The sequence below is a fragment of the Pelodiscus sinensis genome, chromosome 21 (genome assembly GCF_049634645.1).
Source record: "Pelodiscus sinensis isolate JC-2024 chromosome 21, ASM4963464v1, whole genome shotgun sequence".
NCBI lineage: Eukaryota > Metazoa > Chordata > Testudines > Trionychidae > Pelodiscus > Pelodiscus sinensis.
Window position 1 is genome coordinate 13,565,306 of NC_134731.1, and position 27,964 is coordinate 13,593,269.

Sequence of the window (27,964 nt, forward strand, 5' to 3'; positions counted from 1 at the left end):
GAAGGATTTGAACCAGCTCTCTCAAAACCTACAATAGTGCCATAGCCATTACACCATCTCCTTCACCCATGACATGGTGAACACTAGCCAAAGTTATGCCTGATACATAAAAGCTACTTGTTTTTAAACCTTAGCTTCCAACCATGTTGCCTTTGGGATTGAGATACCAAGGAAATGGCTCAAAGATAGCTACACGTTAATGCTTATTACTGAGCTGCGGGGCTTTCCTGGTGTTCAGTGGTGTAACTCTATTACATTCTGGTCTATCATCATCTGTTAATTGTCTCTGCCGGCATCAAGCCCAGTTCTTGCATGCCAGGTTATAACCTGTGAGGTTAGAAACGGTTATAAGTCTGAGCAGGTGGTGTAAAATTTAAAATCCTTAACAGCAGTAGCCAAGGGCTCCATTTTGGGGCGGTTTGTGAGTGAGAGGCATGCACAGAAGCCATGTACTTTCCATGTACTGATAGGGGAACGGAAAGAAAAGCAAGCAGCATCCCAGTACTCATAGCTTCTGCCCCTCCTGCCGTCCCAAAATGGCACCCTCAGTAACAGCATGGGCATGGTGTAAGCTGTAATCAGGAGGCCCCGTCAATTGGTTTGTAAGGTGACAGTGCTGAGCAGCGCCACAAAATGTCATGGTGTCTGACTGCATTTCAGACAGCAGAATGTTACGGTTTCAGACGGAGGTTTATCAATTGCAAATATTCCCCTTAAAAAAGTGTTAGACCCTGAGAATCACATTAGGTACGTGTAGCAAGGGTGGGGAAGGCGCATGAATCTACAACGTTACCCTGTTGCTAAGCAACCCTGTGCTGTGCAAACAACTTGCTGGTATTTTACAAACGTCATGAAAATAAACCCACAAAAACACGTATAAAGCAATAACGAAGATCTGACCTAAACCCAAAGACGCTAAATCACAGTTCATAGCTCAGCTCCGAAACGGAGCCCAAGGGACCTAAATACTGCAGGTTCTGCAAACAGTGAGTGAAATGTACAGTACAAGGGGTCACAGGCCTTGTCTTTCTCTGGTTTTGGAGATGAAAGTCAAACTCTTAGCACTGTTTGAACACAGCTTCATCAGGCCTAATATCCCTCCCAGTGCCCTGAAAATGACTGATTCATAAGAAATTAGGACACAGAAGATGTCTTGTGTGGCACCTTTACAGTATTTCATAAATAGACTTTGATATAATATTACAATTCACAGGAGCACACGGGACAGCTCTGAGGAAACTATGTACTACTCAGGAGATATAGGATGATAGCTGCCAAATTCAATGTCTTAACAATTATTAATACAAGGTGGAACCAGGTCGTAACTGTCGTCATCAATGCTTGTGAGAACCCCTGTACACTTTATCCAATATACAGTCCTGGCTTTGTGGAGTTATTGTCTATCTTCTGATTGCTTACACAGGGTCTTTTTTAATATATGGCTTTGTCATAGCTCCTTACCCACTCTGGCACAATAAATGCAGGAGTGGGGGCCAGCAAAAGTACCCAAAAACTTTATCTACCAGGCTTTGGTATAAAACTTCCCCCCAAAATCTTAACAACCTAGATATTGGTGATAAAAAACTCCACTGCCACCACCCAAGTATTGATACGAAAGATCACTTGGGAAATCTCATCCTTAATGTACAAATCAGGACACAACCATTAACCAATACCAGGTTAATAAAAAGCAAAGAGAAAGAATTTTTATTATCACCACAATATTCCTGTTGCAAGCACAATGACTAGATGGAAAAGTAATAAAGTAATACTCATGGAGAAACTCCACCATGGGCCTAGAACTTAGTTACAAAGGGAAGCCAAAACATTTTTTAAAAGTACACAGACATCAAATCCCATTTTCCAAACCATAAAACCTAATGGATCTATCTAAATTTTACCCTACTTACAGAAGAGTGAAGAATTGTGTCTTGGAGAGAGAGACTTGTCTGTCTTCTTCAGTAGCTGGAGGGAACTGCCCTGGACAAAGGAAAGGGAAAAAACAAAAATTCCTTTGTCCCAGTTTGAAATTCCTACCTACATTCCTATTGGCTAAATCCACCTGACTTAGGTAAGATTAACTCCTTAATTCCCAGGCTGCTGGCTAACCCTCATGATCATGACAGGCTTATTGACTCAGTCAAACAAAGTGGGTCCAGAGGTGTTGTATTTGCAAGTCTACCTAGAGACTTTTCAGACTGCAGGTTTGGAGCAGGTGGAATTTTGACAGGATAAACCATGAATCTGAGGTAATAAGGTTAAGCCAAGCTGCACACACTTAGCACATAATATTTCTCTGTTTAATTCCATTGCAACCATTAAGGAGTTGCATATGGGCACTAATATAATGTATTGAAAATCCTGATGGAGGGATTGGTAGTGGGATATAGAACCATTTTGCTTCTAGGTCAGTGTTTCTCAACGAGTACCCTTAGGGGTACTTGAGAGAAGTCTGGGGGGTATGTCAATACCACTGAAATTTGGAGAAAACTGATTTTTTGTTTTAAGTTTTACAGCACTTTCTTATTTTTGTACTTTTTACACCCAAAATTTTATCACCTGCCCGGCTACGATAAAGTTGTTTAAACAAATGTGTTGCAATGGTAGAAAAAAAATGTGTGTGTCTGAAAACTGTAGGTACTGGGGGTACTTACAATTTTTTAAAGGGGTACTTTATAAAAAAAGAGGTTGAGAAACACTGTTCTAGATCACTAGTTCAAATGCTGACCAACACTCTAAAGAAATGGTCACCAACCAGCAGATCAGGATCTATTGGAAGATCTTGGATCCTCTGGCAGGGGATCCTGACAGGTTTGGCCAAGAGGCTATCAAGTGCTAACATTTCAGCCTCCCCTCCCCTCACTGCTGCTTCTCTCCTGCCCTTTGCCTTGGAGATGCTCCTCCCCTTCATGAGCCTCCTGCTTTCCATGTAGGGCAGGGAAGGGAGAGGAGGGTGCTGATGTCAAGGTGCCCCCTCCCATTCTGTATCCTTTCTCCACAAAGCACAGAGGGGACACAACAGGACTTGGGATGGAGGGAGTTTGCTGGCTGCATTAGGGAGTGGTGCAGGGCCAGAGCAAGGGTGAGCCTGCCTTAGCCCCACTGCACCACCACCCAGGAGACACCTGAGGTAAGCAGGGCCCAGCTGGAGCTTGCATCCTGAAACCCTACTCCAGTCATGAACCCCCTCTTGCACCTCTAGCCCTAGCCCTGAGCATCCCTGCATCCAAATACCATCCCAAAGTCTGCACCTGGAACCCCCTCCAGCACCCCAACTGCCTGCCCCAAGCTCAGCTCAGAGCCCCTCTCACACTCCAGATCCCTTAATCCAAGACCAGAGCCTGCATCCCAACCCTCTGCCCCAGCCTGATGAAAGTGAGTGAGGATGGACAAGAGAGGGAGGATGGCGTGAGCAGAGGTGGGGCTCTGGAGAAGGGGAGAGAAGGAGGTGGGTGTCAGCCAACGGTCAGGGCAGTGTGTGTGTGTGTTTTCGAGAAAAGGTTTAACGTCTGTGTCTTTACTGCTAGGACCGGGGTCCCGTCGCAGAGGGTAGCCAGCAGGCCAACAGACGCCCCTTTATTGGAAGAGCTTATTACACCTCAGATTTTAGCTGCTAGAATGCAAGATTCCTTCGCAGCGGGCAGCCTTAGGGAAAGACTGAAAGGTGCCCCAACGGACCTGTCACCTGGGAGTGACACAGATCCAAACGCCCAAGCTCTTCCTATATCTGTCCCTTATGACTGGCTGAAGTTCTTTTAAATTGTGCTTGGTTCTGTTACAGCAACTGAAGGAGTAAGGTTAAAAACTTAAACAGTTACAGGTTTATTAAAAAGACTTATAAAAGCATATGGTTACAATGGCTATTGCTCTCTTTCTTAACTGTTAGCAAATACAGATTTTAAAAATAGTTACAAAGAAAATAAAGATAGAAAATAGAAATAATGGTACCAAGTGACAGCTTAATCTTTAAAGAGCTCTAAGTCTATGTGTACACTTAAGACAAAGGACCACATCCAGGTACAATTTTTACCCCTTTCTGTGCCTCTTGAATCCAGCGTGTCAGGCCAGGGCCGGTCTCTCAATTCCCAGGAAAGACGAATACGAGGTGGGCGTCCCCTCTGGAACCTCGGGAGATCAAACACCTAACCCGACCAGCAGATAGATGGTAGATTGACACTCAGAGTAAATGTGCTGCTGGACCCATCTTTATGCCCCTGGGGGCCCGTATCCTCTTTCTTATCTTAAGATGCCAAATTGTACTGGTGCCAGTACAAATTTTGTGGTGCCAGTTCTTACAAGCAAGTTTCAAGTTAATTTACACTTGCAAGAGAGATAACTAAATTGTGAGTACTAGACATTTTTTACTGGGAGAGAGATTCCTCCCCCCGCGGACGGCTGTGTGTTCGTATCAATATGGGTTAAGTCAAAGGCACTCCTTGGCAGCCACTTGGTCAGCAATTGGCATATCTCTGTTTACAGCCATTCATGGTCACACAGCCTGGGCCTTCTGCTCTGTGTGCCCTGTATGCTCCAGGCAAGCAAAAATGGATGTTACAGGGGGGTTCCTGTCTGGCTACAGCGGGGCAAGGATAATTATATTTGAGGTAAATCTTGGACTGCGCTTAAATTCAAAAAGTGATCTCGTGCTTAAAAAGTTTGGAGAGCCCTGCTCTAAAGCAATCACCTTTTCATTGGCTTATATAAAGCTAGATTTTTTTTCCAGTCTAGCTTTCGATGACAGATGACCCCATCATTCACAACATCGCTCCACAGTTGATAGCAATTCACCAGCCCGTTCACAGGGTAGAACTGAAAAGAATCTAGAGTGGCTTACTTTGTAAAATATCTGGGACTTCATGGGTGGGAAGGATTTTAATAACTGTCACCCTCTAGGGTGTGTGAGAACCTTGAATTAATACACTGTGAGTCAAATGCTGGACAGGTTGTACCCAGCGGCGGATTTAGGGCAGGGTGAGTAGGGCGGCTGCCCCGGGCCCCGCGCTTCCCGAGGCCCCACGCATGCGCCTTGGCACCACAGTGCATGCGCTGTTTCAAAGGGGGGGCCCCGCGAACCAGGGAACGTGACGGAGCGGTGGAGGTCAATGTAAGCCCTTCTTTTGCTGCTGACTGAGAGGCTTTGCTATGGCCACATCGGCGGGGCTGGCATTGATAGAGTGGGAACAGGGGGTGCTCGGAAGAAGAGGTAGGGCACCTTTGGAGCCCTGTAACAGGGGCCCAGGGATATAGCTCCATGGCTAGCAGTGTCGAACTGTGGCTGCGGGGCTGCGCTCCGGGCCCCCGCCACCGACTGTAGGGCTCCACCATCAATTGTGGGGCTCCACTCCTAGCTGCAAGGCTGCACTCTGCCTCCTTCCCACCTATCACATCTAAAGATACTTCCAGTCCACTCAATTTGTCTCATTGGAACTACAATTGACAGGTATCTTCCCTCCCCTCCACCCAGCTCCTTCTTTTTCTGTTACATATTGAGAGCTTCCCCTTTTTATCTCCACTCTCCTCATCTGAGGAAGTGGGTTTTGCCCAAGAAAGCTCATGATACTAAACCGACATACTTTTGTTAGTTTCTAAGGTTCTACAGGCTACTCATTTTTTAGAAGTTACAGACTAACGTGGCTATCGTTCTGAGACTAACTACCAGGCAGTATGCTAAAAAGATTGCCATTCTACAGCAGAACACAAAACTTAAACAACCATGTTTTAAAATGGCTTGTCTTCTAAGCTCTAATACAGCCACTTAACAGCAGGAGCAAGTGTTCTGCTCCTCAGAAAATGTATTATAAAATATACCACTGCCTAATTTCCCTAGAAAATCAGAATTCCACTTTTTTTTTAATCTGTTAAACTAGTGAAGCACTCAATAATTTACTGAAAAGAAATGCAATTATCTTCCTTGGAGAAAATTCCCCAGTGGATCATCCAATTAATTGGAAAAATATTAACCTTTGAGGGTCAAGCTTTAGTATATCTAATCACAGAACACCTTTTTTTATTATTTTGGCTGATCACTTAAAACAATTCTTAGAGTGCCTGTATGTGTGTTTATGTACTGTTGGTAATGGAAGCTGTATGTGGAGAATAAGAGGATCACAGTAAAACAGGCATATATTTCAGAATTATTTTAAAACCTGCAATTCTTAAATCTTATCAGTTCATACAAATATATGGTGCTGACTGCCAATCATTTTAATAACATGTATTCACTGATAAAACCAGCGGGACGTGTTAAGAATTTTTTCAGTGTTCTCTAATTTAGTGTGTAATGCTGTTTCTCAGGCTTGCACAAACTTCCGTGAGAATTTTAAGGGAGACAGACCAGAACCTTTTATCTACTAGGCCAGCGGCCATAAATCTCTGCACAAAAGTTGCAAGTCCTGTGCCCTCACATGGACATACGAATCATAACTGTGGAAAAACAACAGATCTGCCCTGGACCTTGGAGGGTGGAACTTACATCCCCCAACACACACTTCTAAAACACTTACACTTCCCCAGGCAACTACATTTGGCTCTGTCGAGAAGGAAGGGAAGGTTACTCATGTGGTGCAGTAACTGGAGTTCTTCAAGATGATTGTCTCCATACATACTTTTGTTAGTTTAGATGGTGGGTGCTCCACCTTGAGGTGCGTCAGTGCCACTGTGCCTCTAGTTGGAGACTTTTTACAGCCATGCTCCACAACCCGGATAGACTGTGCATGCGGAACGCTAGCACATAACATTTGAAATGGCTATCCCACACAGCACAGCCAACTGCTTCCTCAGTTCCTTCTCTGACGTAGATGTAGTTGGATCCGAAGCAGAGGGCAGGAGGTTGGGTGGTGGAGCACCCACGGAGACAACCATTTCAAAGAACTCCAGTTACTGCACAGGGCGAGTAACCTTCCCTTCTCCTTCGAGGTGTGTTCCTGTGGATGCTCCACCTTGTGGTGACTATAAAGCAGTGTTCATGCTCGGGGATGGGTGCTTCAGTGAATTTGACTTGGTAACTGCCAGTATTGCTCGGCCGAAATGCATATCAGCATCCACAAACGACTGGATGGCGTAGTGATGTGTGAAGGTATGTGCTGAACCCCATGTGGCAACCTTGCAGATTTCTTCTGTTGGTACATTGCTGAGGAAGGCTGTTGATGTTGCCATAGCTCTTGTGGAGTGACCTGTATTGATGCCAGGGCCTCCTTTTGGAATATGTTGTAAGCTAGATGTATGCAGCTTGATATCCATTTAGACAGTCTTTGTTTGGATATGGGTAACCCTTTTGATCTCTCTGTAGAGGACACAAAGAGTCGCGGAGATTTGCGAAAGGATTCTGTACGTTGGAAGTAGAAGGCGACTGCCCTGCGGACATCGAGGGTGTATAGCACTCCTTCTCTGTGGTCTTTGCAAGGTTTAGGGAAGAAGACATGTAAGTACCATAAATTAGCGCATATAACCCACGGGCTATATATGTTTTTACAAACCCCGCCCTCTCCCCCCACAGGGTATACTTGTCTGTGGGGTATGCACATTTATTTTTACTCACCTGTGGGTGAGTGCGGCTCCCCTCCTGCAGGCCGGCCAGTGCACCAGTGCTGCGCTTTCTGCTCTCTCACCCGGAGTGTGTGCCTTGCTGCGGCTGCACAGGACCTGGGGGTGAGTGTGGCTCCCCTCCCACAGGCTCACATTTGGCAGTGGGATGAGACTTCTTGTGAAGCCCCTTAAATGTGGCTGGTTTGCCTCCTGCTCCTGCCCCCTTCTCAACAGGGCTTTAAAAAGTTTAAAATACAAGTTAAAACCACTGAAGGAATAAATGAATGGAAAAGCATTGTGGTTCAAAGGGGTATATACCAGCGATAAGGGTTGTAGCCTACGGCATTATCAGCTGCGGCTCATTAACACTTGATTACAGGTGCTTTGCATTAACATTACCCGCGGTTCATCTCCCGCGGGCTATACATGTGCGCGGGATATACAAGACATTTTTTACTCAATCAGGGAAAACCACAGGTTATACACAGGTGCGGGTAATACTCATGCGCAGGTTATATGCGCTAATTTTGATATTTAGGTTCATTACAGTGGAATGAGGTAAGTATTTGGGGGAGAAATTTGGGGTGAGTACAGAGGACCTCTTTGTCCTTATGAAATACTGAGTGCTCCTAGTTCACCCATCCTTCTTGCAGAGGTAATTGCAGCCAAAAAGGCGACCTTCATTGACAGATGTAGAAAGGAAAAAGTAGCTAATGGTTCAAAGGGCTAGTCTATGAGTGTCATGAGGATGTGGATGAGGTTCCATGCTGGAATTGGGCCACTTTGTGGTGGAAACCCCTTATAAGGGATCTTTCGGAAAAGGCTTTATTTTCCAAAAGATCCGCGTCTAGACTGGCGCTTTTTTCCGGCAAAGCTCCGAGCCAGAAAAAAGCGGCAGCCATTTTTATGCTAATGAACCGGGGGAGATTTAAATTCCCGCTTCATTTGCAATTGCAATATGTCTAATTTGCATCCCTTTTACGGAAAAGGGATGCAGTCTAGACACAGCCCTAGACACAGTTCGAACTAGCGGGGTAGTGTAGACATACCCATAGTGTCTTGGCTGTTGGTTAAACAGTGTTGGTTTATATCTGTGTGCGAAAGATCTTCCCTGTTTTCTCTTATTCACAGGTATGTGGATGCCTAGGGTCTTTAGTGTGGCTCATGAGTCCTTCAATGTATGGAGCAAGGTGTTGGTGGATTCAGCAAAAAGCTTCATGCCCTTTAACAGTAGATCCTCAACCGTAGACTGGACCGGCCTTGGAAAGCTGGAAAGTTGGAGCCATGATGCATGCCTCATGATGACTGATGATGCTAGGCACCTTGAGGCCGTGTCTGCTGAATCTAAAGTGGCCTGTAGGGCTGTTCTGGAGATCAATGCACCTTTGTTGATGTTTGGTTAGAATTACTCTTTTTTATTGTCAGGAAGATTTTCATTAAAATTTGCGAGTTGACAATATGTGGTGTCTATATGTTGCAAGGAGGACCACATAATTTGCAATTCAGAGGACTGGCTGACAAGTAAGCCTTCCTGCCCATTAGGTCCAGACATTTCCAGTCTTTCTCATAGGGGACCGTGCACATGGCCTGCTGTTTGCCCCTCTAGTTGACTACCTCAATCACTAGGGAGTTTGGCGTGGGATGCGAGAATAGGAAGTCCACACCTTTCTGGGCCATGTAGTACTTGCAGTCAGATCTTTTGCAAGTTGGCAGAATAGTTGCCGGTATCTGCCATATTGTTTTGGCAGGATCCATAAGTATTTCATTCAGGGGAATTGCCAGCTTGGCACGTGGTGAAGCGTGCAGGATATTCGTCAGCTTGCGTTGGGTCACAAGCATAGATGACAGTGCTATTTCCAGTGTGCCTGCCACCCGTTTAAAAAGTTCCTGAAAAGATTTAAAATCATCCCCTGCATTTGGGGGTGGGGGCATGATAGTGTCATCGGATAACAAGGATGAGAGGTGTGTAGGTGGGGGTAGCTGCGGCTGCTGAGGCTGTTGAACTCTGTATGCCGCCCACGGGTCCCAGTACGGCCAGTTGGCTGGTATGGGCAGTGGAAGCCTTTGTGGTTGTTGCCACTGCTGCACTTGCTGTATTGGTTTGGGTGATTAACTTCTAGGAGTGTGTGTCTGTATAGGTTCATTGTCATCAATTGTTATAGGTGGTGCCAAAGCCAGTGTTGAAGAAAACCCTAAATCTAGAGGTATTTGGGTGCCATCGGTCCCAAAGAGTGGCGTCCCCAGTACCGACCCCACCGTCAACTCTGCTCTGGTGGTAAACTGAGGCAGAGGAGGTGGGGGAGCGGGATGGGTACCAGAGGCATTTGTAGTATTGGCACTGGCATTAAAGCTTGAGGCAGTGCCGGCTGCTTGCTAAGAGCGTTTGCCTGTTTAGCTGGTGCCTGTGCTATAGGCACTTGTATTGAAGTGCTTGGTGCTCTTGCTGATCGCAATCTTGTTGGTGCTGGCACCTTCGCTGGTGCCAGTGTGGAGCTCCTCTGTTTCAGCTCTGCACTCGACTTCAGGGAGGAAGATCGGACCTTCTCTTTGGGGTCCCGGCTTTTATGGGAGCCAGTCCCATTCCCAGGCTGGCTTTTCACCATGAAGTGGCCCAGTAGCCAACCATCTCCAAAGATGGAATCATAAAAGTATTAATGCTGAAAAATTGCAAATGCCCAATGAAAAGGGCAACAACTGTTCATGCTGATATGCAAGACTGAGTCAGGTTATGAAGCAGAAATATAGCATGTGAGTGCTTGTGTCACCCTGATTGACAGGAATACAAATTGCTCACTGGCTCTTAAGTGATTATAAGGACAGTCTTGTCATTTTCTCATTCATCTGCAGAACCAAATGCAGCAAATTAGCATCTTGAGTAAGTTATTATATCTAATTGCCAAAGGAATTCCACCTTCCCCATCAAACCCCTAGCTAGGCACATGGAGAAACTGTATTAATATGGAGAACAGGACGCTCTTCAATACTCAAAAGAGATTCCGGTACATTACAACAGGTGAAACATTCAAACAATTTTTGGCTGCTTCCAATGCAGATCATTCTATCTATGGATTGCAGGTATTGTCAGAACAGTGGTAATTATAATGTATACTATAGAGTATGAAGGTAATAAAAGGGGGGAGTTCATCATTATATATTGAATGTGCATGGCAATGTACAAATATATAGAAGACACTTTTCTTTGCTGCCCTGCCAACCCAAGGGTTTAAAACCCCACTCATTTGAAAGTCAGTGGGGCTCTACATGTCCACTCATGTGCATCACATTACAGGACTGGGTCTAAACTGGACAGGCAACAGAATGCTAATATAGATGGCCACGCAATGAGGATTGTACCCGAAGAAGGACTTCAGGTTCAAACACAAAGTCAAATTTTCATGGAAAAAATGACCAGAAATAGCTTTCAGTGGCTCAATCATCTCAGCAGGGCACTCTTTATCTGTATATCAGTCATAAGCAGGATAATGTCAGTAACTAATTATAAAACATAATTGGTCTTGGTTGGGTCTAATCAGCTGCAAGAGACACATGGTATTGTGCTTTTCCTTTGTACTTTTCCTTTATTGGATTACTGTTTCTCAACCTTTTCTCCATCCGAAAAAAAAATTATTGACACACCCTGCCTCAGAGAAAAGAGCAGAAGATTGGTCCTCCAGGCAAGCTAGAGTGGCTGCTTCTGCTGCAGCCAATCAGGAGCCTGCAAGCCAGTATAAAGAAGCTGCTGGGCCATGGCGTGGCAGTTCTTTGCTGGGGCTCATGCCAGACATACCCGGGGACTGACTGTGAAGACAGTGCCGAGTGTCACTAGATTGCAGACCCAGCTAAGACTGGTGGCTGAAGACTGGGTGTAGTGGATTATGGTGAACTGCAGAACACTGGATAGGGTGCTGTGAGAAATCGTTATCAAAGCCCTAAAAGAAAGGGCTGGATGGAGCAGCTTTGTGGGGAAATGGCCCAAGTTGTGAGTCAGCAGTGAATAGTAAGGACCCTCAGGTTATGTCTACACAGCAGGGCTAAAGTCAAATCAAGCTACACCCCTTCAGCTATGTCAATTGAGTATCTTAAGTCATGTGATGGGGTATATCAACATCGCACTGGCCTGGAAGGGGTTAACCAGGCCTGTTTGTTCTGCTCTCCCCCACAGCCTTCCTGGGCATGCTCCGACTACAGGCCCAATATAAAAGGCAGGGGAGCAGCTCACTCAGGGCTGACCATGCAAAGGGAAGGAGCTCATGCTACAGCCCAGAAGTAACTGCAGCCACAACAACCACAGCCACAACAGCACGTTGGGGCGGAGGCCCACCAGCAAGGACCCCTGGGGGGAGCAACTAGCCCAGAGGACACAGGTGGTGAAGACCCCGGCCATCGGGCATGATAGGAAGTAGCCCAGGGCGAGAAGCCAGAAGAGCTGTGCAACCTCAGCTTGTTTTGGGTGGATTCCCTGTTGTGCTAGTCAGGAGTCAGAGCAAGAAGTCCTCCATCTTGACATTATTTTGAAATAGAGGCTTCTAGTGTAGATGCGCACTATGTTATTTCAGAATAATGTACCCTTAGTGGGCAACTGCTACTACGAGATGACCCAGAATGGTGGGTGGGCCTGAGTCCCCTGGCAACCCCCAGCTTCTATAAAAAGGGGGTAGGAAAGAAGCCTGGTCCCAGGTGCCCCAGAGGAAAGGGCATCTGGGATATCTCCACTCCCCGAGCCAGTCGGGACAGAGGAGCTTGTGGAAACTAGGAGGGTGGACTGGGGGAATTCCCAGGGGACCTGGCACCCCTGTGAATCTCTGTTTGTCTCCTTCTGCAGTTGGTGAGGGCCATCAACACCATCCTGCTGGACAGAGTCATCTGCCTAGGAGACATGGATGCCATCATCACCAGGTTTGCCGACATGGGCTTCCCCAACTGCAGGGGTGGGGAATATTGATGGCACCCGCATCCCCATTCAGGCCCTCAACCACCAAGTATCTCTCTACAGTAAGCAGAAGTGATAGGTTTCAATGGCTTCTACAGCTCCAGTGCACATCCCCCAATGGGGGCAGGTCCAGATTCATCTGCTCCCTCCACTCTCGAGCCAGAGTGAAGAATGCAGCAAACTGTGCACTTTCCTCTTGCTCCATGATGAAGGGGAACAGCCAGCAATGTTCCCATACAAATCGGGGGGAGGGTGCTTCAGCTCCCCCCCCCCACGCACACCTTCCCTAAAGGGTGTCTGTCGGATGGGATACCCAGGGCTGCGGCAGTCACCTGTCTGGTGATTCTGTCTCTTTTTTGTATGGTTTTCTGAGAAGCAATCCCATTCCAGGCACATCCCATTGTCCTAGCACAACTAAACCTGGACTTTGCTTTATGTAATAATAAGAGGGAGTTCTATACTGAATACTCTATACTCTATACTGAATGTGGTGGTCCTAGCTTTTACTGTTTAGGAGGAGTTCTTGAACAAAAAGACAGAAAGAGACACACTCATAGACAAACTCAAATATGAAGTAGAAGAAAGCTTCTAAAAGCAAACAGCCAACGGATGGCATAAGAAGGATTACCAATGTGCAGCTTCTCCATCAGATAGAGAAGTACAGAGTATGATCAAACAATTAGCTATTCATTGAAATTATTACAGGATTCACTGTGGTGCAAATAATTTAAAACGGTGATTTAAATTATCTGGAACTAAGGTATTAAGAAGAGAACAACTAAGATACCTGTTGTTGCACCAGGAGCTCTACTGTATTCAACATAGTTATGCCCACTTACACTGAATAGACACTGTCACTTTTATAGTTACTGGCAAGTCATTTGAGGGCTGTGAATAATGACTGCAAGCGAGTCAATTAAGAACAAATGGGGGCAGCTCCTTCTATACTGTCTTGAGCCTTATATAATCATTTACTGTTCTGCAAAGTAAGTCCAAAGCAGGTATACAATGCTACCACTCTCAATCCAATTTGTACATCACAAGCTACCACACAAGACAGGCAGTGGAACAATCAGACCCATTAAATTTAACAGTGCCGTGGGAGTCTCCACTTATTGAAAAGTTAAAGGCCTGGTCCTCCACTGACATCAATGGGATTATTCACATGAATAAAATATTCAGGTACAGATTGGGCCCAGAGATTTCACTTAGGAACAGACTAACCTAAAAGGAATTAGAAGGCAGACTTAGATCTGAGGTTCCATTTCTCCCATGGAAGCTAAGGGACTCATCCTGCACTCACATGAGTAGTCTTTTTGCCCACAAGCAGTTCCACTGACTTCCAAGTGTCAATTTGCATGAGTCAGGGTTGCCAGCATCAATCCCTGATTAATTACCATTCTCTTTCTTCAAAGAGAAGTTGCCATTACAGGGACTTGTTGTTAGGTTACTTGCTGCTAAATCCTCTCATGTCTTGAGCATATCTGAATCTGTATTTCAGACTTACTTTGAAAAGTGATTTCAAACGCATGTGAGGACATACTACTCTGCAGGTTGTCTATATCCCCTGGGCTATGTCTACACTCACGTCCTTTTGCGCGAATAATATGCAAATGAGGCTAAGCGTTGAATATTGCCGAGCCTCATTTGCATAACTAATGAGCTGCCATTTTGCGGAACAGGATCTTGTGCAAGACAGAGCTGTCTACACTGCCCCTTCTTGCGCAAGAAAAACCCTCTTGCGCAATGCCGTTCTTCCTCTCAAGTAATAGGTGTAACGGCATTTCGCAAGAGGGTTTTTCATGCGCAAGAAGGGGCAGTGTAGACAGCTCTGTCTTGTGCAAGAACTTCTTCCGCAAAATGGCGGCTCACTAGTTATGCAACTGAGGCTCGGCGATATTCAACACAGCCTCATTTGCATATTACTCGCTCAAGAAGACACGAGTGTAGACATGGCCCTGGTGTGCCCCCAGCTTAACCATTGCTCCTTTGTCTTCTCAGCTCAGCAATTTCCTGTCCATTTCGGTTTGCTCATGAAGTTGCCTAGCAGCTGTTTATAGAAACTTTTAAGTGTGTGTCTTTTCTTTGCCTGCTTCCCTCCAAAAGTATCCTGTCACAGTTATACTTACTGCTTCTGAGTTGGCGTTCAGTTGTCTAGGATGCTTGAACTTTGCAATTCAGCTGGACGACTGAGTTAGAAGAGATCCGGAATCAGAAACAAGCAGTCAGCTGGAGGCACTGAAGGTGAAGACAGTGGTCAGATCCTGGATTCATTCAAGGGGGTGCTGCAAGAGTGATTGAGCCCCATCACACCCATGCTTCAGGGAATATAAAGGAATAACCCATGGCAGGATTGACAAGTGTAACCAGAGACTCCAAAAAGCCCATGGCTACTATTGCATATAATACAATAGTGATAGGCAAAAGCAATTCAGCTGATATTAGGAACTTGCCCACCCTTTTATTGAACCTTCACCTAATTTTCAAATTCAACTAAAAAAACTTCAAAGCCAGACTGCAAAGAGAAACTGAGCTGGAATTCATATGCAAATGTGACAAAACAGCTTTAAATAGCCACATGGAATGACTCTCATATTGCAATAGGTAATTTCCCCTTGATGTATGCTCACTTTCTCATCACTGTTGGGGCCAGCCACATCCACTCTGATTTAATTAGCACTGATGTCACACACCCTTATTTTTTCTTTTCTTTTCTTTTCTTTTCAGCATCTGAACAAGTGAGTTGTCTCATGAAAGCTTATGCCCTAATAAATTTGTTAAGTCATTAAAGTGTCTCTGGACTCCTTGTTGTTTTTGCTGAAACGGACTAACAGGACTACCCCTCTGAAGCCTATGCAGCTCAGAAAGTCTATTCATAAATCTTATTGTAATGGATGGTTTGTCCTCAAATGCGTCTGAAAAGTGGATGGGTGTTTCCTGTAAAAAGCTAGACCAGGGCTACTCAATTTTGGAAGCCCCGGGGACCACAATGATATCGCAGCACAAGCTGAGAGCCGCAACTTAAGTGTGGTTGCATATATATGTAAATATATGAAAATAGCTTCTTTCACATTGATGGGCATGAATACAAAGCACTTCCCACAATGCCCTGGTGCTCCCAGCACCTCCTTCCTGGGGGCTAGAAACGAAGATACCCTGTGCCCATCTGTTCCAGCCAGCCCATCCGCTTGTGTCTTTCAATGCTCACCCTGCCTGGAGATGCCTCACCACTGTGGAGCGTGTTCCCAGTGGAGGCCATATTGAAAGGATCCCAGGTGTGGGCTGTATGTTGAGCCCCATGTAAACCCAAACCATGCCACGGGGTGTAAACAAACTGGCCACATGATGAGTACCCCTGAGCAAGACTAGCATTAAGGAAGAAGGAAGCATCAGCAAGAAAGGAAATAATTCAGGGCTGGGCAAAATACAGCCTGGGGGCCAGATCTGGCCCACAGACCCCCGTGGGTACCCTCAGGCACGCAGCTGCCCTGGGTTTAAAGTGCAGTTCAGCAGCTGGTTGCTCTGGAGGGCAGGGGAGGCTGTTTAATCTCCCCGCCCCCAACCCAGTTCTCAGCTCCTATTGGCCAGATACTACTGGCCAATTGGAATTGACCCCAGCCAATCTCTCAGCTTTTATGGCTGAAAACAACCTCCAATAGGAGCTGAGAGATTGGCCTGGGGGATGGGGGCAGCAAGCTGGGAGCCACAGGGAGGGTGCAGCCTGCAGCTCTAAGTGGACTGGGTCTGCAGGGCTGCTGGCTTAGGTAAGTGCCTCCCAGCCATAGCCTGTCTCTGGCATCCTGCCCCTCCTGCATCCCAACTCCCTCCGCCAGGTCACCATCCAAACCCTCTGCATCCCCCTACCCCTGGTCACAATTCCCTCCCAGACCCTGTGTCCCCTCCGACACCCCTCCCCCAGGCCAGAATCCTCTCCTGCATCCATACCCTACCAGACCCTGCACCCCAATCCCCTGCACCAGGTCACAAACACCCTCTCAGACCTCACACCGTCTCCTGCACCCCAGTCCCTTACCCCGTGCTCCCATCTGTACCCAGCCTCCATCCTAGACCCTGCACCCCCAACACAGAAATGTGCAGCCTTTGACCACTTTAGAAAATCTTGAAGTGGCTCCCCCCACCAAAAAGTATTGCCCATCCCTGGACTAGTTGTTTCCTCAGAGAGGCTACTCATGACATTTGGGAGGGAAGGCAGCGGAAACCTTCTGGGGAAAAGGAGACCTCCAGAGAGAAAGCCCTTGGAGACAGTGCTCCACCACCAGAGCAAAGAAGAACCCTGCAAAGCCCATGGAGTAGGGACAGTACAAGTAAAAAGATTTGATTTTTAGTCTGTTGGACATGGGCAGGTTTGACTCTGAGAATTACATATGCTTAGGCTTGAAGGACTTAATATTTTGTCTTAATAAATGAGCCTAACACAAAGAGTGTCATTGAAACAAGGACTCTGAAGTCCCTTGTCAAGAGCCTGACTGGGGAAAACTGAGGCAAGATGCTGCAGTGCTGGGTTTTGCCACTAAGGGTACTAGCTGATGTAATGTCATGTGTCACTTTCAGATTTCTGAATACAAAACATCTCAGAGAAGAAGTATTTGCCTACTCTGTTAGAGAAACATGAATAAAAAAGCAAACAATGGATAGCAATTTGGGGTGATGAGGAAGGTTGATTTTGCAGTTAAGATATTAGAGTGGGATTTAGGAGATGTGGGTTCAATTCCTGGCTCTGACACAGACACACTCTGTGTCCTGTGGCAAGTCACTTATCCTGTTTGTGCTTCAATTCCCCATGTGTAAAATAGGGATCCTTTTGTCTATTTATATTGTAAGCTCCTCAGGTCAGATGTTTGTATCCTATTCTGTGTTTGTACAATACCTAGATGTTATTGTAATGATTATGACAAAAATAAGAACATTGATAACTATTAAGCCTAGTGTCAAGATTATGTAGAAATCTGACTTTGTATTTTGATATGAGGATTTGTATTCATTGAGGAGTACAAAAGGAGGAATAATAGAATGGAAGTAACAAGCTTGGCCAATGTATATACTTGAAATGTGGGCTGGTTCTAATTTAGAAATAAAATAGCTGGGAGCATGTTACATTTCTCCATTTTGGATGCCAATTCAATTGTTGTTTCATCAGTGTAACTTTGGGTAGAAGAAAGAAGGGAAATTCATCTTGGATGGCTGGAGGACAGCAATTTGCCACAAGAATAATGCAGTATCATGTTCAGATGATCAAAAGATTTTTGCACTCACAGTTTACTAGCATCAATTTCTGGGGTTGTTTTCTCCTGTTGTTATCTTTGTACAGTCTGGTATAACATTTCCAAGTGGCCTTAACTGTGTCTGGAATTTTGCAAGTATAAAAGGGAGACTTAATGAAGACTGGAGTAAAAATTTGACACTTAACAAAGCTTGATCAGTGAAGAGGTTTTCACTCTCAAGTTCCATGAAGCCATGGCATCATTAGACATGAGAAGTAATTCTCCTGCTCTACTCTGCACTTATTAGGCCTCAACTGAGTTTTGTGTCCAGTTCTGGGCACCACATTTCAGGAAATATAGAGATACACTGGAGAAGGTTCAGAGAAGAGCAACAAAAATTATTAAAGGTCTAGAAAATGTGACCTGTGAGGGAAGATTGAAAGAACTGGGTTTGTTTAGTCTGGAAAAGAGAAGACTGAGAGGGGATATGACAACAGCTTTCAAGTACCTAAAAGGGTGTTAAAAAGAGGAGGGAGAAAAAATATTCTCCTTAACCTCTGAGGATATGACAAGAAGCAATGGGCTTAAATGGGAGGTTTAGGTTGGACATTAGGAAAAACTTCCCGTCAGGGTGGTTAAACACTGGAATAAATTGCCTAGAGAGGTTGTGGAATCTCCATCGCTGGAGATTTTTAAGAGCAGGTTAGACAGACATCTATCAGAGATGATCTAGATGTCACTTGGTCCTACCATGAGTGCAAGAGACTGGACTTGATGACCTCTCGAGGTTCCTTCCAGTTCTACTGTTTGTCTTAGATTCCCCAGTGCCCAAATTCAATCTTCTCTGCTTTGGGCATTAAGGGCACAGTGTGTATCCTGTAACACCAGGCATCATGTTTTCAATTACTAGTGAAGTCTGAGAGAGTCTGGCTTGAGCCCATCACGAATCTAGCAACATAAGTCAAGGAGAAGGAGGATTTGTCTAAACCTGAACAAAGCCCCAGGCTCAGTTTGGAGGTATGAAGGGATATGACGGCCATACTGTTCACTCCCATCAGATTTGCCATGACAATTATTATTCTTGTGCCCTCTTCACAATCACTGTAGGTCCAGACTTAATTGCCTGACTCGACTCAGATGATGGATTACATCCAAGAGTAGCTTTGGACATGGGGTAGTGCCAGGGTGGGAGGGAATCAATTTAATAAGCAAGGATTTACACATCCAGCGCTAGGGAATGATTCTCCCTGCAACCATTTTACTTCCATGCAGCTCCAACAATTGAAGTAAGATGAGAGGAGAAGCTTTCCTGCTGTGCTGGTAGTTAAGGGGCAGAACGTTTGTGTTGTGGCTTGGCACCTGCCTATCTGTACAAATGAGATGCTTCAGAGATGGTGCACTTGGCATCATGGCAAAAGGAAAGCATGGATGCTTTGCTACTCTGTGCAGAGAGTCGTATGTTAATATTCACAAGTAGTGATGCCAAGAACTAACAGATGCTACAATCTGTTAACTCTCAGCCTGCCAAGGATAACAAGGCCCCGATTCTTTGCTCACCCAATGCCAACTTTGTACCAATGTGTCTCTCTGACTGCAGTGGCATTGCCTCTGATTTACACCAGAGACAGTGGAAAGAAGGATCAGATCCCTAGCATTTCTCCTCCCCAAGTAGAAGACTGTGCATAACCATGTATATAATGGACTCAGAGCCACTGCATGTGAGAATCAAATACATATGAACGCTGTGGGGACTTGTCTGAGCATGAGGAGGAGAGATTTTTTCACATCCTGTGAACCAACAGATGGACTCACCCTTCTTGTTACTGGCTTTTAAAAAGAAATGGAGTCTGTTAATCATGATTAGACTGCAGAGATCAAGCTTCTTGCTTTCCAAATCAGTCCAGTGATGGCAGACCAGTTACACTCACCCATATGGAGCAATTTCTCCATTTGGAATGGCCACCTCTCTATTCTATCTTGATCAGCCCAAATCCAGAAAGCACTGAGTCACATCCCTGTTCAACAGAGGTACCTCTACTTAGGAGTTAAACAACCCTGGCTGGCTTGTGTCCATTGACTCAGGTTTGTGGGGCTTGGACTGTGGAGCTGTTTAATTACAGGGTAGATGTTCGGGCTCAGGTTGGAGCCTGGGACCCTGCAAGTGCCAGAGCCTGGGTGCCACAGTGTGGTCCCAGATCCTGGACACCAAAATTTAACATGTAGCTAGAGCCTCATGACATCTCAAATATGTAAAAGTGGGTAGTATTAAAGGTAGGACCATAAATCACCGATTCAGGTCACATGAATGAGCAAACAGAAAAGTAAGACCATAGCACCTGCCTTCTCTTGAAAGCTGTCGAATTATCTAACATCAGCACAGGTACTTATGCATCATCACAGTATCAAGTATCAGAGGGGTAGCCGTGTTAGTCTGAATCTGCAAAAGCGGCGAGGAGTCCTGTGGCACCTTACAGACTAACTAACCTACACTTCAGTTAGTCTATAAGGTGCCACAGGACTCCTCGCCGCTATCACAGTATCAGACCACCTCACAACCTCCCTTTGAGATGGGGGAGTGGGATTTGCCTTTTTTACGGGTTTGGGAATGGAAGCATAGAGAAGCCAAGGGTATGTCTACACCACATTGTGAGCCCAGGTCTGTGGGATCTGGGCTTGTGGCTCCAGTGCAGACTCGGAAACTTTCACACTGTATTGTAACCTGAGTTTACAGCCCTGGGAGGGTCTCAGCCATGCTAATGCATCCATACTGTGCTACACAGACCTTCTCACTCAGCTCTGCAGCGTGATCTGTGCCCACAGTGCAAAATGAGCAGATTTGGACCAGAGTCTCAGCAGGACAGAAGCTCTGGCCCACTCCCTCGTAGGGTCCCATTTTTGAGTGCTTGCTGACCTGAGTCAGGCTGATTTTTTGGGGCATGTGTGTGGACAGAACTGGGGTTTGGGCTTAAACATGAATCAGGGTCCCAGCTTAGTGTGCCAGTGTAGACCTAAGTCCCAGATCCTCAGGTATCACCAGGTTGCTATGTACCTTTGAGGTTCCAGGCTCATGTGACTTGCCCTAAGTCTTACAGGGAGTCTAGGATAGGGCAGGGAACGGAGTCTGAGATTCCCAAGTCCAAAGAGTGCCCACTGGACCATTTTTCCTCTCTATGGGGAGGGAGTGTTGGGAACAGCTCCTCTGTGGTGTAAATAACTGTTACAGTTCTGTTTCTACATACTTCACCGTTACACTTTGGCTGTGTCTAGGCTGCAGGGGTTTTTTCGAAAAAAAGTAGCCTTTTTTCGAAAAAACTTCTCCTGCGTCTAGACTACAGCTGCGTTCTTTCGAAATTAAATCGAAAGAACGCGGCTTTTCTTTCAACGGCGGTACTCCTCATTTCACGAGGAAGAACGCCTTTTTTCGAAAGTGCTCTTTCGAAAAAAGGCGTTCTTGAATGCAAACAGGGCTTTTTCGAAAGAGAGCATCCAGACTGCCTGGGTGCTCTCTTTCGAAAAAGCGGCTCACTTTTTTGAAAGAAGAGATTGCAGTCTAGATGCTCTTTTTCGAAAGAAGCTTTTTCGAAAGTATCTTTCGAAAAAGCCTCTTTCGAAAGAGGCTTGCAGTCTAGACGTAGCCTTTTAGGAGTCTGATCTTTGAGGCAACTGGTGTTTTGTGAGGCTTGGCGATAGCGCATGTTACAGAGACATATGCAGGGGAGCCAGCAGCCACACCAGGGGAAATTCCATGCTCCCGGAAGGGGTAGGGGCTCAGGTGGAAGGGCTGGGGCCAGGGCAGCCAGCCCTCAGTGCCATCCAGACCGCAATGCTTCCCCCTGCCAGTCATCAGTGATGCCTGGAGCATGCAGCGTGGAATTCCAGTGGTGATTTAAAGGGCCTGGGGCTCCAGGCGCTACCACTGCCACAATACTGCCAGCGGTGCCTGGGATCCCCAGACTCTTGAATAGCTGGGCCCCGGGCCACTGCCACCTTTGCTCCCCCCTTCAGTGGGCCTCAACATGTGTTATGTTCTCTCTTAGGGCATGTCTACACTGGGGAGTTATTTCGAAATAACTCCCCTTATTTCAAAATAACAAGCAGAGCATCCACACGACCAAGCCTGTTATTTTGAAAGAGGGGGCTGCTTATTTTGGAATAATAACTCCTGCTTGTGAAGAGGAATCAGCTCATATCAAAATAATTATTTCGGGAATTGTTACAGCTTATTTCGAAATAATCTGGTAGTGTAGACATAGCCGTACAGACCTTACTGTTTGTTCTTCTTCTGGTTTTCCTTAATCTGGAAGTAAAAAGGGGAGTGTGTTGTTTTTAAATGAAACCAAGGGGTTCGGTGAGGAAGGGTAGGGAATGATGGGGCAAGGCTCCATCCCCTCCCCACATACATGCTGGCCAGTGGAAATGAGCTAGTGTAAATTGCAAAGGTCTGTAGCAGATTATTTACCTCATAGATGCACTCAGTTTGTGACACAGTGCAGCTACATACCAGCTTCAATATAGGGCTTAGCCTAAAGGATCAGCACAGCCCTTTTATATACATCCATTTTTCATGATTTGCTTTGCAGAAATGGACTCTGACACTCCTGGCTCTGTGTGTGCGTGTGCGTGTGACTGAATCATTAAAAGGTTTTGATAGCATATATATGTGAAACAAACATGGACAGCTTAGCCATAAATAGAAACATGCTGCATTTTAAAGAAATCAGTGGAAAATTAGTTTTGACATGAGACGCTTGGGTCACAGTCATTCCAAAAATGGGAATTTGAAGATAAACTCTTGTAACAAGGAATTGTCTTTCAGAAGAGCCGGTTGATGATGAAAAATAGTATATGAACTGATTATTTCAAGATGCAAAATCTGCCCCTATCTGGCAGTGCTCTGCATTCCTCCTCAAAAGGCTTCAAGGTTGGGGTTTTTTGTCAGAGAACATTATTTCAGCACAGAAGGTCAATATATAAAAAGCTTATGCAATTGCTTACTATGAGATGTCATAGGCTGTTGTACTATTTTCCTCTGTGTAGCAAGTGAGACAATCTGGCAGCCTGGTCTTTTTGAAGTACCCAACACATCTCGCAAAATGCACTACAGAATACCCTCAACTTCCACTGAAGTCAATGGCAGCTGTGGGCATTCTGTGTCCTGCAAAGGTGCTCAGTACATTGCAGGATCGGGCCCAAATTTTACCAAGAAAAGTGATACACGGAGCACCTAAGCCATGGTCACTGAGACAGTAAGGCTATGTCTACACTGCCAGTTTTTTCCGGCAGAAATTATGCTAATGAGGGACTCATTAGCATATGTTATGATCTCATTAGCATATGTTATGCTATTTTCCGCCATTTCTTTTTGTGCAAGTGGTTTTTGCACAAAAAGAAGCAGTGTGTGTGTGTGTGTGTGTGTGTGTGTGTGCACACGCGCGCAACCCCATTATCCTTATGCTTGTCCTGGAGAGGCAAAAACTCCTTGCGCAAAAAGAAATGGTAGAAAATATGCTAATGAGATTGTGACTTATGCTAATGAGCCCCATCATTAGCATAATTTCTGCCAAAAAAACTGGCAGTGCAGACGAAGCCTAAGAGTCCTTTTATTGGCAGCAATGGATATTGGATTCCTAATGCACACAACAAATAAAGTTTAGGAACTTTCCTTACTGTACATATCTCCTTAAAGCACCTACCTGCTCATTGGCACTAATTAATGTCCTAGAGATTAAAATCCTCTAGCATGAAGCGGTGGAGAGGTGGAAACTCTCTGACTGCATCTGTGGTGAGGAAGGGGAGCTGGTGAAATGGCCCAGGTCTCATTTGCATTTCAGTTATGACAGTTATGAGTTAAGTTGTGAGGTGGGGGCTAAAAATGCTATGGATCCTGATAGGAAACAATGGGAGATGAGAGAGACACTAAATGTGGCTGGGGTCACTCTAAGGCACCAGTCAGGCACAGGGGAGTAAGCACCTGGACATAGCTGACATGGGGTAGGGAAGAAGAGGAAAGCTAGGGAAAGGCTCCTATGTTCCACTGGGAGCACGGCTCTGGTAAGGATGAAGGATGTTAGGGGGCCTACTTGGCAGAGATCCTCTAGAAGAGCTGAGCTGAGCCAGCCAGAGTACAACACGTGGCAAGTGCCGTGTTGAAGCAGCAGACAGACAACCTGGAGCTGAGGCGGCTGTGGCGCCCGGCTTCATAGGCACAGAGAGCAGAACCTTACCAGAGGTGCACCAGGGCTGGCCTCCCTGCCCAGCAATTAAAGCTAAAATCACTTCAGCTGGGGCAGGTGGCAGAGCCCCTGGAGCAGCTCAGGCTGTGCTGACTTGTCAGAGATTCTCTGGAATCTTCCAAACCAGGGCAACAAATTGCGAGAGGAGAGCTGGGAAGGAAGGAGGTGGCTAGAATATCTCAGCCCCTCACAATGGCCAGCAGAAGACTGAGGTTGGGGCAAATGCAGGGGGGAGAGAGGGCTCAGACCTCATATTATGACTTTACAAAGTGCTGTTTTCCCAAGTTTCTTTTGTAGCTGCCCTCTGCCTTTGCCAAAAAAATGATGCCTGGACTTAGTGTATCCCAGTGCGGAAGTGTTGCCTATCAAGGGTGTTGAGGGTAATTGATATATGCATATTGTTTCCCTGCTTTCTGGGGTGGGCCTTGAACCCATGTTTAAGTCTTTAAAAAATAATCCTTACTTAAATTGAAGCTGGCCCTTTTTGCTGCCAAAGAACACCTGGCAAAAGAGTTTCAGAGCGGTACTGTCACAGTGGCTACACTACTATAAATGTGCATGTCACTTTGCAATTTAAAAAACGAGCCCTTTTTTAAAATAAGAAAAGTCCTTGCCTTTCCCTGGCACATACTAGGAATGTAAAATCCCTTTTAATTGGTTAATCAGTTAAACATAATGTTTAGACAGTTAACTGACTAAAGGGAAGGCAGGCGAGGGGGGCTGCTTCAGCCCAGTTAGGTTGGAACACCCCCTCCCCAATGCAGATGAGTGGGGAGCACAGGGGGAGGAACCCTTCTCCGTGACCAAATGCCCCTACGCTACCATAGGAGTGTTGAGGCAGCAGACAGACAATATGGCACTGCGGCGACTGTGGGGCCAGGGTTCAGAGGCTGAGTGGGCGGACGCTTACCAGAGGTGCTCCAAGGCAGGCCTCTCAGCAATTAAAGCTGAAATCACTTCAGCTGCGGCACATGGCAGAGCCCCTGGAGCAGCTCAGGCCGTGCTGACTTGCCAGAGATTCTCTGGACTCCTGGAAGCCAGGGCAATAAATGGTGAGAGGAGACCCAGAAAGAAACAAAGTGGCTAAATTGTCTCAGCCCCTCACATTGGCCAACAGACGACTGAGGTTGGGACAAATGGGGAGAGGGGGACTCTTACCTAGTACTGTGAATCTACAAAATGCAGGTTATTCCACGCTGCTTCTGTTGTTGCCCTCTGTCCCTCCTGAAAAATAAACCTGGACTTAGTATATCCCAGTGCGGAAGTGTTGCCTATCAAGGATGTTGAGGGTAATTTGATGTACGTATATTGTTTCCCTACTTTCTGGGTTGGGCCTTGAGCCCATATTTAAGTCTTTAGAAAGAATCCTTTAAAAAATTGAAGCTAATTGCCCTTTTTGCTGCCAGGAACACCTATAGAAGAGTTTCAGAGAGGTACTGTCACAGTGGCTACACCAGCATAAATGTGCATGTCACTTTAAGTAGCATATGATATTATGTAATGTATGTTTTGTGAGCTGCCAGGGAAAGGCACACCTTTCTAGTGTGTCCTGGCATGGTGCCATTATGTCTTCTGCCCCTTACTCAGGGCAAACTAGCCCCAAAAAATAATTGTTTAAGGTGTGCCCATATTTTAATTAGATTTGGCTTTGTAACAATGTATTTGTGCAGCTAACATGACTCTTGGTTTACAAGCATCCAACAGCAATGTCCAGGTTCTGAGTCACAGACAGATGAAATTATCCTTTTCAGGACTTTTAAAGTGTCTATTGCAGTTTAACAGTAGATGACTGTAAATATGGAAAGTTCCAGAATTTTGAAGCTAACAATAATGACAAGTATTCTGTCTTCCACAGGCTTTACATCACAATCCTATGAAAGGGAAATTTCCCAATCAGGTCTGCTTAAGATTTCTCCCATACAATTTTTGTAATTGGACATGCGTTCATTTTTATTGTATATAGTTGAGCCAGTATTGTGTTCAGCGATGCAAAAGAGGTTGGTGGCCATTGTGTATCAAATATGCTTCTATCATGGATTACAGTTACCCTAGACCAGGGGTTCCCAACCTGGGGTATGCATACCCCCAGGCGGTACGAGAAGCTTGTCAAGGGGGTCTGGGGAATATTTGGTAAACAACTAGATTATCCTAATTGAAATATTCTAAAAGTAGTAGTGTTAGTGAAAAAAAGTTGTGGATTCTAGAGTCTAGAATTTATTTCCTTTCATATTGAATTGGGGGTACAGGAAGGTTTATTAAAAGCCAGGGGTGTATGGGGACCAAGAAAGGTTGGGAACCCCTGCCCTAGACAAACAGTTCAACCTGTGGAACTCCTTGCCAGAGGGTGTTGTGACGATCAAGATTCCAACAGCATTCAAAAAAGAACTAGATATGTCTATGGAGGATAGGTCCATCAATATCTATTAGCCTGGCTGGGCAGGTATGGTGTCCCTAACCTCTGCTTGCCAGAAGTTGGAAATGGATGATAGGGGATGGATCACTTGGTCATTTACTTTTCTGTTCATTCCATCTGGGGCACTTGACATTGGCCACCATTGGAAGACAATACGAGGCTCTATGGACCTCTGATCTGACCCAGTATGGCTATTCTTATATTATGTTCACCAACACTCTTCTGAGAAATGTATTAACATCTATGGTTGATTGTGAGGTCAAATAGAGGGCATTCGTTGACCTGTGCCTGGGCTATTATGGCAACTACAAAGAAACTATAGCTCTTATCGTTTCTGATGTGTCCAGTTCCTAATAACAGTTCAGATATATGGTTTATTTGCTTCAGGGCACCAGTTAGCAATCAGCAAGGGACTGAGGGAATCTGGGACTCTTCGTTATACCCTTTTTCTAGAAAAGGAGATCTTCCATTGATTTCTGTAGTGATGTCCTGCAATTTGTACTCTTTGGCATTTGTAACTGAGGCCAGAGGAGTCTGGTACTTTAATACTTGAAAAACATGTGTGAGGTTTGGTAAGGAGAAAGTTCTGTAGGAAAATTTAGGGCTTTATCCTTCTAGGAGCTCAATTCCTCCTCATAAGGTGCTAAGCGTCCTAAGCCGGGCCCTTTAGAATTGCCGTCAGAATGCCACATGGCACATTCTAGAGCTCTGGCATGTCCCGTCCGGCTCTGAGGGCTGGCAACGGAGGGGGGCATCTGGATGGTGCTGTACCACTTGAGAAGGTGGATTGCCTACACTGATGGAAGAATCTCTCCAACTGGCACTACTGTTGCATTTTAAGTAGAGACCAGTGTTTCTTAAACTGTGTTCCGCAGCACACTGGTGTGTGACAAGGCAGTCAGGGGTGTGCCGTGGAGAACAACAGAGTTCAAAATGGCCACCCTTAAAGGGGCAGGTGACTTTTTTTCTTAATAACTCCTCTCCCCTCTTTTTTTGGCTCAACAAAAAATCCTTGGTGTTCCTCATAAAAAAATTATTGTTTGGTGTTCCTCGGTCTTAAGAAGTTTAAGAAACACTGGTATAGACAACCCCTTTAACACTCAATTCACTTCATTTATCTATTCCTGATCTGCTAGTTGTAAGATTTGAATCACTTCTCCAGGGTGCTGGATTTGGCCAATTCCCTGGGCAGCGGAAAGCAAATCACAACTGGAACAGAACAATAGAGGAAACAAAATCGATTTTTTTGTTCATATCCTTGGATCCCAACTGCACTAATCCAATCTTTATTGACTTCACAATACTCTTCATCTATTGACATAACAACACATCTCCAAAACCAATACAGGCTGTAAGAGTTAGTCACTCATATGTTTGATTTAGAGATGACCCAAGGAGACAGTGCTTTTGGTTCTGGATATGTAAAAATGGTTCAAGTTGCAGTTTTTGCAAAGCCAAAATTAAAACCAGAAGGAAGTTCAGATCAGATTCTGTGTCATGCAAACTGCTGAAGAGAAGTCTCTGCCACTCTTACTCTTGCTGAGTAGTGCTTTTACTCTAGAAATAATTCCACATAAGTCAGTGGGACTATTGAGGAGTAAGGTGGCATGCAAAGACCCCACTCCAGCAAAGCGCTTACGCA

General features: G+C 45.5%; 2 long non-coding RNA genes across 4 annotated transcripts in view; one reads left to right on the plus strand and one right to left on the minus strand.

The window, feature by feature from the left end:
• LOC142819265 (uncharacterized) overlaps nucleotides 1-27,964 on the plus strand; it is a 56,730-nt gene that overhangs the window by 10,914 nt on the left and 17,852 nt on the right. Inside the window, exons 3-4 of one of the 2 annotated variants that reach the window (XR_012897092.1) lie at nucleotides 7,289-7,420; nucleotides 8,656-12,420. This is a non-coding gene — a long non-coding RNA (uncharacterized LOC142819265). Of the gene's footprint in view, nucleotides 1-7,288; nucleotides 7,421-8,655; nucleotides 14,036-27,964 lie in introns of those variants that run through there. The other variant, XR_012897091.1, reaches the window with a different exon arrangement.
• On the minus strand, nucleotides 110-25,370 carry LOC112546936 (uncharacterized). Of its 2 annotated transcripts, XR_012897093.1 has the most exons (6): nucleotides 25,068-25,370; nucleotides 24,820-24,939; nucleotides 23,370-23,453; nucleotides 14,584-14,692; nucleotides 1,911-1,980; nucleotides 110-327 (listed from the first exon to the last, which is right to left on the minus strand). It is a non-coding gene; the product is annotated as an uncharacterized LOC112546936 (long non-coding RNA). The 2 variants fall into 2 exon arrangements; XR_003090658.2 differs by lacking the exon at nucleotides 24,820-24,939.